Below are 11,794 nucleotides of genomic sequence, written 5' to 3' on the forward strand. Positions count from 1 at the left end.
AGGTGGCAGTAAGCTCCCAAGGATGGAGCAGCCCTGTCCCCAAGGCTCTGGACAGCACCCAGTACAGTGGAGGCAGTCCTGGTCATCTCTGAATCCCCTTCAGGATCAGTCTTTTCTTTTCTCAAAGCATGGTGCACATTCACAGCTGAGCAGCTGTATGGTTCAGTCCTGTAAGATCAAAGAATTTTGACAATTTCTTGTTTTTTTCTGTCCCCTTTATTACCAGATGGTAGTGTTTCACTTGTATAATCCCATCTCTATTCCTGGCTTCTGCTGAGATGGCGGCTTAAGTTCATGGATGGTACCCATGATCTCTTTTTCAAACGGTTGTTCAGTCATCCTCTTAGTGTTCTCTTCAGAACAAACTTTCTCATTTTTTTGCAGTATGGATAAACTAATAATTTTGCAATATCTGCATGTTCTGGTTCATTTTCGCTTAACTATTCTATCTTCATCCCACTTCTTTTGCATTTTACTATAAGCAGTAAGGGAGACCCAGGCCACACCTTCAATACTTTGCTTAGAAAACTCCTCTGCTAAGTATCTGATTTCATCACTCACAAATTCTCTCTTCCACAAAACACTAGAACACATTTTAGCCACGTCCTTTACTACCTTATAACAAGGATCTCCTTTCTTCCAGTTTCCAATAACATGTTCCCCATTTCCAAACAAGCTTTCACCAGAATTGCCTTTGGCTTCCATATTTCTAGCACAGACCTCAAAACACTGCCAGCCTCTACCCATTACCAGTTTCTAAGTCACTTCCACACTTTTAGCTATTTGTTACAGCAGTATCCACTTCTTGATACCAAAATCTGTATTAGTCTGCTCAGGCTGCCATAGCAAAATATCACATATGGGGTGACTTACACAATGGAAATTTATTTTCTTGCAGTTCTGGAGGCTTGGAAGTCCAAGGTCAAGGTGCTAGATGATTCCATTTCTGGTAAGGGCTCTCTTCCTGGCTTGCAGGTGGCTGCCTTCTTGCTACACCCTCAACCCAGTTACCTCCCAAAGGCTCCATTTCCAAATAGCATCACATTGGGATTTAGGGTTTCAGTATGTGAATTTTGTGGGGGACACAAACATTCAGTCCAAACAACTACTTAGCATGAATGTATGTTTGTTGCTCACAGACCTAGCTGCTAAGGGTGGATAGAGATCATATTCCCTTGCTTTATGATCCAGCCCTCTGATTATCCCTCTTGATTTGTTTTCCTCCAGCCCCTCTTAGCATGAGTGTTTGAACTTGGATCACACCATCCACAGGAGAAGTTCGCGTGCATCTTGGTCCACATAACATAATTTATGAATTTGTGTAATCACTGTTGTCCCTTCCCCAGATTATCTCCCACCTCAAAACCCAGCACTTACATTTTTTCCTCCACTTCAATTACATCTTCTGGCCAGTGTAGAGGTTTCCTTGGTTCACTAAGAAATAGTACAGGACCAGAACTCACACATACTTGACAGGTGTGTGGTGCTGCTGAGAATTACCCTGATAACGGAGTGATGTGAAGACAGCCAGCCACAAATTTCACATTAACTCTCGATCTCAGGCTTTGTGTTAACTCTCAATCTATTTATTATAGTTTCCAGTGCTCTGTGTTTGCTTAACTTTTGGCATTCTGTCTTTAGTGATTTGACCATTTGGAGGTCAGCTTGACCCAGGCAGACAGCAATCTGACAGTCTAATTTCTTTCATGCCACCTGAGGTGTCCTCTGAGTTGCGGCTGGGAGAAATTCAATGCTGATTGTTGATGTGTTGAAAGCTTGTGGTGTCCATCTTCAAAATCAGGCGAGAGACGTTTCCAGCTGGTTAGGACTTCAACAGAGTAATTCAACACTTAAGTCGTGGACCCATGACAAATAGATCCTATAGGTCTCTGCTGGTTAAAGGGAAATATCAGAAAGAGATTGGGTGGCTTCTTAAAAAATTTAGATACAAAGAGGGAAGGAGGAGAAGATGGGAAAAGAAAGAAAAGGATAACAAATGGTTTTTATACATGAACATTTTCTCATCTTAATATAAGAAATAGGGAGACTTTTTTTTCTTTTACTGTTGAATCTGCTTCTGATCTTAATCATGATTTAAAATTAGCTGTTGGCTACTGAGTATGGGTATTTCATCTTTGTCTTTAACATCGGTGAAGTTGTGGTAAGGTGTCCATGGACTTGAAAGAACACAAATAGTTCAGAGGTTTTATGGGAAGGTTTTCAAGCATGGGACAATTTGCAGTCAAGAAATCTTCATTAAATTCTAAACTCTTCAACTAAAGATGGTATATCAATTATTTAAGCTCCCGGGACCTTAATATCCACATTTGCCAGTTGAGAGGGTTGACGAAATGACACCTAAGTCTTTCAGAAATTCTAATAGAAGTATTCTATGCTATGCTATGCTATGCTATTCTGTTCTTCGGTGTTCTTGAAATCATTCATAGATGGGAAAATCATTTAATTTATCATCCAAACCAGGACAGTTTTGATATCCTTCAAAGTCAAAATGAAATATTACTGTGTAAAGGAATTAACCTTTTAAAAAGTTTGAAAGATCACAGAGGGAGATGGGAGGTAATTTAATTAAATTTTCTTATGGATTTTGGAAATAAAAATTCGACTGCTAGTAAAGAACCCTTTCTTTACATGTATGTTAGCACTTCTGCACCCCCAGCTTTAACGGTGTCGGGAGCCATGCCTGGAGTTGCCATTCAAGGGGCTCCTTTGCTAAGAACCCTACCTTAGTGTGCTGTTCCCTCCCACCCACCTATGGGTCAGGAGTCCCTCCTTGGGGTTCCCACAGCGCCAGTGCAAATCCCTAGCACAGTAGCCAGTACACTGTTTTATAATTGTTAGTTTCCTTGCTTGTCTCCTTCAGAAGATGGAGGGCAAAATCTGGCTCTTTCATCTCTGTCACCCTAGGACATGGGCATCAGGGCTGAGACTAAAGGAAGACAAGTCATTCCCTCTCAGGGTTGTGTCATGTCGTGTCGTGTCATGCAGGGCCAGCACTTGTGTGGACCTGAGTGTGATGCCTCCTGACGTTTGGTCCCCTAGGTGCCTTGCTTGCCTCACTCTAGTCCAGGCCCTGATGGGTAGAGCGCTTAGCACATAATAATCCTGTAGAAAAACCAGTGACATGAGCAAATACTGAACTTTGGAATCAGGGTTTGTTTTTAAATGTAGGTTTTATTATTATTTCAGAATGGTGAGGCCAACAGATCGGAAGATGATTGCCATTGAAAAGACGGTTTGTTACTCACAGTTCCCAAGAGGAGGGGGCATGCCACGCTATGCAGGGGTCACACGGGGAAGCATCAGGGTTGGTAAGCCACTTGTAGGCCAGTCCTTTACTAGCTCTGGAAATTGTCTAGTCCTGGGAAGGCAGTTTCTCCAGGTCAGCAAGGCTCCAAGATGTCAAAGCATCAGAATGAAAAGATGTTTGTAATCCAGGCCTCCCTCAGTTTGAATATGTGCTGCCATATATAAGCCTCATGGCCTTAAGCATACCAGCCTGTCTCAGAAAACAGGAGTGTTAATAATGCAACAACCTTACTGGGTTGTCATGAGGATTAGAGCAAGGAGCCTGGTACACAGTAGGTGCTCAAGAAGTGACAAACATTAGACAGTATGCACAGTAGAATATCTATAACATGGCATATGCATTTGTGCATACATACCACAATTTGTGTGGAGAGAGAGCTTTGTTGTTGTTTTGAAAATGACTTCCACTTTTGGCCACTGCTTTGAATCATATTCTGAATAATTCTGCAAAACAGACTAACTGCTCCTGGAAACTTGAGCCTCTCTCCAGGGTCCTAAAACTTTCTGCTTTGAACAAGGCTAAAAATAAGCCAAGTACCTTCCTTCCCTGTGGGATGATGGTGCTACAGACTTCACAGAGGAAGTCAGGAGATTCAGGGGACTGTGGACGTGTATTCCAAAGAAAGTTTCTGGAACTTTCCAAAGCTTCAAAAAGAAGTTAGTTTTGAATGCTTTATGAGTTTCAGAAGAAGCTCTCTCTAGGCTGGTACGGTGACAGCAGCAGTTTCTTCCGACATCAAGCAGGAATTTTTATTAGCACAAGGGCACGTTAAAGAGAGGCCCTAGACATGGCACATGGAAGCAGCAGTGGACAAAGAATCAGTTTTGTCATCAAGCATTAGCTTTCACTTGGCAGCATTTAGGGATCGGGGGTTATATAGAACCATTAACTTCAGACCTTTGCCTCCCATATCAGGGTTAACATCAGTGGGTTGGAAGAGAAGAGAAATCACAAATGATGTGTTGTGTGAGCTGCAAAGAAGAGGTGCTGTGTTTGTGGTAGAGATAAACATAGCACCGTTCTCCGGGGACCTGTGCTCGTCTCATGCTGTCATTCTGTGTAAAATAGGATCCTGATCAGGCATCCTATGACAGTGAGAAGCCTTCCCCTGGGCCTCCTTCAGGGGTTGGAGTGGGTCTTTGCCAGGCAGCGTTAGGAGGCTGACACTGCTTAAGCTGAGCCTAAATATATACAAAGAGACTAGAGTGTGGGCAGCATAAACATGTTCTTAACTTCTCTCATTATAACAGTCTAAAACATTTCCTTGGAATCTTCCATTTCATTCCTTCCTGCACTAAGAAGCACCCATGCACTTTGGAACAAGGGCAGTGAGCCCATATACTATTGTGGCCTCGATACTCAAAAACAGCGTTATTAAATGTTAAGTGGTCTCTTTAGTCTGTTTAGTCATTTTTGTGTATTTCTTTGAAGAAATAGCTACTGTAGCATTTAATGTAACTTTTGCATTGTGGAATTTGTTGACAGAATATATGTTGCAGCACCGACCTTTGGAAAATTACTTTCCTTATGAGATAATTTATAACCTGTAGAAGATATTTGGTGTCTTAATGTTTTCTTTCAGTCTCTTACTCTGTCACTGTTTCTTTTTATTGCATTAAGTAGACCCAGTACACAGGGAAGCTTCCAGGATGAAAATAGTTATTTTCCAAACAGCTTCTGAGGGATAGACTGAGGTAAGGTCCAGGGCTACGCACCTGTAAGCCTGATTAACCTTGTGTTGTTCAATTAAAGCTCTTAGTTCAAGTAAAAAAGAAGGAAGAGGAGGAAGGGGCGGGGGGGTAAAACGCTGATAAGTTTTTGTTTGTTTGAGCATTTACAGAATGCCAGGCCTCTTGCTATGCTTTTTACGTATTTTCATAGACAACCTCCATCACAGCTCTTTGAGGCGGGTGTTATTTTCATCTCCATTTCATAGATAAGAGCATTGAACCACAGTGAAGTTAATTGTCCAAGATCCCAATTACTGGGTCAGTCACAAATCAAACCTAATCCTGATGAAACAGTTCAATTATTTTTCTTTATCAGATTATACAAGTAGTTATTAATTAAAATCAAATGCCACTTAACTTGCAAAATCTTTCTCCACTCTTCAATCCTTCTCCACAGTGGAATACATTGTAAACTCTTCTTGATTTCTTTTCTGCACTATATCTCCATATTTCTAAAAACTGGGATTATATTGGGCTTTTTTATTTCTCAAGCTCGTCACCTTCCTGTGATGGTTCATATGAATTTATTTTGCCTACACGTATCCTTGCTCTGATTCCTCCCCTCTCATTCTCCCCATGACAGTGTTCATTATTTCTATATAAATGATGTCTTCTGCCAATTGAGTGATTCTTTTTTCTTCTTTTTATAATTTAACATTTTTTCTTAGACTTAATATTTACCTAATTACTTCATTCACTGAATTAGCTACATTTTTCTTACAGATTTCTTCTCAAATGTTCGGTAGATCTATCAACATTGACTCTTCAGATGAGCTCTGAGTCTTATCACATGTCCCCAGAGATCATCTTTTTCCTTTCCTTCCGGGAGAGGCTGGTTTCCTTTCACCACAATCCTGTTGGATACCTTGCATCCATGTCTTTCTAAGCTTGCACACTCATTTCTGGTAGCCCGTAGCCTCCAGTAATTTCTTTTAAAAAGGATTGTTGTTGTTTGTTTGTTTGTTTTGAGTTTCTTTTCTCTTACATTGTTGAGCAGTTTGGCTGAGTAAGGATTCTAAGTTGAAAATCGTAATTTAGACAGTGATGCTTCATTCTTTTTTAGTTTCCTGTGGTGCTGTTGAAAAGTCCTATGCCATTCCGGATCCTCTTCTATTACATGTGATCTCACTTTTCAACTTTAAAAGGTTGTAGGAGGTTCTCTTTATGTTCACTGCTCTGACACATCCCTATGATATGCATTGGTGTGTGTGTGTGTGTGTGTGTGTGTGTGTATTTTGTGCTTTTTTTTTTTTGTCTTGGAATCTCAGTTCTTTCTTTTTCTGATGTTTCCTATCCTTCAATACTGGAAATTTTTCTTGCATTATTTCTTTAATAATGTAATAAGACTTATTTCTTTTATAATTTCCTCCCTTCTGATTATTCTATTTCTATTCTCTTTATCTTTTAATTTTCTTATCATATCTCTTCTTTTCAATCTCTCTCATTTTTTAATTTTGCTATTTGGAAGTGACCTTAAACTGTTGAGATTCAAAGCTTTCTATCTTCTGAAAAGGTTCCTGATGTAAGATTTTCAACATCTATGAGTTTTTAAAAAATTACTTATTTTAAAGCATTCTGGTCTTGTGATATCTTCTCTTATTTCTCCTGGGATATAATAGTCTTTCTTTTAAATCTGTTTTACTTTTATTTATCTAATTCTTGCTCTCTACATTTTCCCTGTGTCTTTTAGGTTTCTACTTTTTTGTTTGTTTTGGTTTCTGTTCTGTTTTTTATGTTGAAAATTTTATTTAGTTGTTGGCGTTCTTTGGCTACCCATTTTATTTTTAAAAAGGAGGCATGAAAATGCTCATTCAAAGCTCTGTGTCCAGGCACATGACATAAACTTTGTAGTTTCATTGTACGGTGATTTGTAGCAGAGAAAGCTTTTTACTGAAGAATTATCACTTAATATCATTGTCTGGAGATATTTTCTATAGAGCTATTTTATTCTTGTAGTGAGGAAGCTTCTTTTCACATGGGATGTGGGGTGGGTGAAAACCTCAATGTTTACTTGGCAGATTTCAACTGTGTTCAGATGCATGCCTCACTCATACCCTCCCTGTGACCTTGGTCCTCCGTGTCCTACGCCTTTCTCAGGACTAAAGGTCGTGCTGCCCTTTCCCAGCGGGTTCCCTTCTGCAGGCACTTTACGTACAGCTTCCTTTACTTTGTTAACTCTAGTACCAATCGTCCATTTGCTTTCCAACTTCCTCAAACTTTGTCAAATCTTTTCTTTACCATTGCTGTTTCTCCTTTTTCCTTTGCCTTTGTTGGAAGGCCCTGTTAAATTCCTCTTCTATTATTTCTTTAGAGGTTATTGCAAAAAAAGTAGGTAAACATGCATAGCTCATCTGCTATGCTTAATAGCAATCCTTACTGTTCCTCATTGCTTTTTAATATATACTCTGTGCCTGCAACATGTCTTTACAGTTTGTGTGCTTTTCTCGTATGCATCATGTTTTACATCCTTGTGATGATTTACAGTTTAAGAAGCCACATGTTGGGACTTCCCTGGTGGTCCAATGGTAAAGAATCCGCCTTCCAATGCAGGGGACATGGGTTCAATCCCTGGTCAGGGAAGTAAGAGCCCACATGCTGAGGGGCAACTAAGCCTACGTGACTCCAACTACTGAGTTCATGCGCCTCAACTAGAGAGCCCGCGTGCCCTGGAGCCCACGCACCACAACTAAAGAGACCGCATGCCACAACGAAAGATCCCACACGCCACAATGAAGACCTGACGTAGCCAAAAATAAAAAAATACGTAAATAAATTTAAAATAAATAAATGTGCTTAAAAAAATAAAATAAAATACCAAATTTCAAATTGCTAAAAAAAAAAAAAAAGAAGCAGCACATGTTTAGAAAGACTATCTTATTTTATTCCTAGAAAAATCCTTGGTGTAAGGCACAGTATATTATTCTGTTTTTCATACTTGACAGATGGAGGGACTTCCACCCAGGGAGTTTAATTAACATGCCCAAGATCACTCAGTCAAGTTTTTCAAGCTTCCCCAGTTACAGGATTTTGCCTCCCCTCCCCTCTACATCTCAGGCCTAATTTGTGGCAACTGTATAAAAATAAATAAATAAAGGGAAGAAGCAGATGAATTTCAAACACTTAGTTTGAAAAATCTTATTTCTAAACTAAACTGTGAAGTTTCAAAACTAGGTTGGATTTTGGTGTATTTTGTGACACACAATCATTATTGCAGTGAACAATGAGATTTGACTGAAATAATAGAACTATACTGTTCTGGTGTCTGTAGAAACATTTAGAGAAGCAAACAATTTGTTGAGTTGGGGGGGAGTTAAAAAATGAGGGGCACAGTTTACCTATTAAAGTGCTTTTAACATCAACATTAGGTAGGTTCATTGTGTAGCATGAACAAAATTGACAGCCACATCTGTAGGGCTTTTTCCACCTCTGGACATCATTTAATGGAGCTAATGCATGTTTATTACAGCATGGTTCCCATTAAACAACAGCCTGGCCATTAGACATAAAATTCCTGCAAGCGACATGATGCACTTTCTGCAAAGGAACTTCTTGACCACAGAGACCCTACTGTGATAATGCTGACAACTTCGCGTTCTGTGGGCTGGAGGGATGCGAGGCAGGGGCTCTTGGCCTTCGTAGCCCAGTCTGCTCGCGAGCCCTCTGGTGGAATTGAGAGAGGTCTGTGTTGCTTCCCTGGAGGCAGGGACCGAGGATTGGCCAGGCTGACATCTTCCTCCAGACCCTCTCTAGTCAGATGCCTGGATCCTGAGGGCTGAGCTCTAGCTGAGGATGCCAGCTTCCCCTTTTTCTGTGGAGAGAGCTTGCTGGGTTGGAGCACTGTCTGTGGAAAAGGCAGCCCTGAACAATCCCTGCGCAGCATTCCCCATCTCACTGGCTCTGAGACATTTGAATAATTCCTCAAGTCCTGAATCAAAGAACAGTCCTCATCTTGCTGAATCTTTAGCTAGCCACTCAGTCAACTGTCTGCCCTCTTCCACACGCTGCTGGAATACCATCATGTCTATAAAAACTTCTCTTAGTCCAGAAAGAATGAATCTCTCCAATTCTTACTGTCTTCATGTGCTATTTATGCTCTGTCTGGTACTTATTTCGCTGTGCCCTGCACGGTGAGGACAGCAGTGGGCTGATGCCAATGATGGTGCTGTTAGGACAACATGTGCTTCAGAGGCAGCCTTCTGTTTGAGTCCTCTCTCTGCTTCCCACGTGGTCCAGTCTCCCTGTGTCTCGATTTCCTCATCTGTAAAATGGAGACAGTAATACTCTCCTTTCCAAGTTGTAATAGAGATGTAGGATAAAAATGTACATACATTGTCTGACACTAACATCATCTTTCTTTTTTTTTTTAAATTATTTATTTATTTATTTATTTTTGGCTGTGTTGGGTCTTCGTTTCTGTGCGAGGGCTTCCTCTAGCTGCGGCAAGTGGGGGCCACTCTTCATCACGGTGCGCGGGCCTCACTATCGTTGCCTTTCGTTGCAGAACACAGGCTCCAGACGCGCAGGCTCAGTAGTTGTGGCTCACGGGCCTAGTTGCTCCGCGGCATGTGGGATCTTCCCAGACTAGGGCTCGAACCCGTGTCCCCTGCATTGGCAGGCAGATTCTCAACCACTGCGCCACCAGGGAAGCCCCATCTTTCTTTTTTTTAACGCTATTTATTTATTTATTTTTGGCTGCGTTGGGTCTTCGTTTCTGTGCGAGGGCTCCCTCCAGCTGCGGTGAGTGGGAGCCACTCTTCATCGTGGTGCGCGGGCCTCTCACTGTCGTGGCCTCTCTTGTTGCGGAGCACAAGCTCCAGATGCGCAGGTTCAGTAGTTGTGGCTCATGGGCCCAGTTGCTCCGCAGCATGTGGGATCTTCCCAGACCAGGGCTCGAACCCGTGTCCCCTGCATTGGCAGGCAGATTCTTAACCACTGTGCCACCAGGGAAGCCCCCATCATCATCTTTGTTTCTTTTCACTTTTGTGTTATTTACAAATGATTTATTAGTTTAGATTATACTTTTTCATTAAATGTAATGTTATATTTTACATTTGAGAATCTGCCTTTTGAAAAACCTATGTTTGCACCTACAGATCCTACCTAAGTCTACCTGTGTCTCTCTTCCTGAATTTACCCATCAGTAAGAAAATGCTGCTATTTTACCATTAGGTTGGTTGCTTTCTGTCATGGGCCCAAGTTTGGGCTGACTCCTCTCCATTTCCCTCTGAGCTCCTTTTTTTTTCACTTGTGCACATCAGTGTGATGACCAATTTGGGCTGTTGGATGTTCTGGATGGTGATCAGATGGACCTCCTGAGCTCATGATCTACATCGTCACCCGGCAGGGGAAGCTTCCTAAGAATTAGAGCTTCATTCCCTGATGCCTGGATCTCAGTGCTTTGCCCTGGGAGAAGAGGACCAGGTTGCCATTGGCCACCACTAATATCAAAGAATAGTTCTGTGTATAGCCATCACGACTCCTTATCTTGTGCTTTACAGCTGTTACAGTGTTTTGATAGGTACTCTCTACTGCAATTCATACTACTGACTTGGAGGAGGTCACATACCGCCTCTGTGGGTGGGGACATTGAGACTCAGGGGCGTATGAGATGACCCTCAAGTCAGCCAGCAGATGCAAGCCTGCATCTCACATCCTCTGATTCCCAGTTGGTGCCTGGTCTCCGTCTTCTCCACGGTGCTATAGAGGCTTCTGCTGCTGGTACCCACTCTCATCTTGTCATACTAATCCCACAGAGACAGACCCCCAGAAACTCACTACACACTTGCAGAATGTGATTCATTCTCCCTAGAACAGGGGGACCAGAAAGACGTTTTGTTTCAGACCATCTTCTTGAAAGAACTCCTGCCTGATCTCACCCTGGGCCTATTGTTTAACTGTGAAGGAGGGTTGCAGCTTGAAAAGGCATCTTCTGTGATTGCTACATATCACTCTAGGGGGAGATCTCCCTCCACTCAATGCTTTTGGCCTTTTGGGAGAATGTTTCCCCATTTACTAAAGGCCAAGTCCTTTGAGAAAAATGTACTGCTGCGCATACTGATTTATACTGATCCTTCCAGCGAGCTGTGTAGACGATTCATTTATCAGTTGGATGGTTGGGAGTTTATGGGGATTCTTACATTAGACCCAACTGTGTCTTTTAACCATTGAGTTCTATTATTCTGTAATTTTTACTTCATCTCTTTAGGAAGGGAATTTCTTGTCAACTAGGACTATATGCCACTTTTTACAACATAAATATAGTCTCTTAATGACAAAAGGAAGTGCAGGGTCTAGAAAATATAGCTCAGTCTGAAATCATGCAGAAGAAAATGCAAGTCTCACTGGAAGTAGGGGAGTTAGAAAGAATGACAAACCCAGACTTGCAACAGAGGCGTGGAGCCAGCAGGGCAAGCTTGAGTCCTCTCAAGTAGTCGGGACCTGTGTGAATTGCTGTGTGTCTGTGTGTGAGGGGACATTCTGAGTCAGAGTCTAAAGTGACAGCTGGGGGACTTCCCTGGTGGTGCAGTGGTTGAGAGTCCACCTGCCAATGCAGGGAACATGGGTTCGATCCCTGGTCCAGGAAGATCCCACATGCTGCAAAGCAACTGAGCCCGTGCGCCACAGCTACTGAGCCTGCGCTCTAGAGCCCGTGAGCCACAACTACTGAGCCCACACGCCACAACTACTGAAGCCTATGTGCCTAGAGCTGGTGCTTCGCAACAAGAGAAGTCACCGC

Source organism: Balaenoptera ricei, chromosome 11 (genome assembly GCF_028023285.1).
Source record: "Balaenoptera ricei isolate mBalRic1 chromosome 11, mBalRic1.hap2, whole genome shotgun sequence".
In the NCBI taxonomy this organism is placed as follows: Eukaryota; Metazoa; Chordata; class Mammalia; order Artiodactyla; family Balaenopteridae; genus Balaenoptera; species Balaenoptera ricei.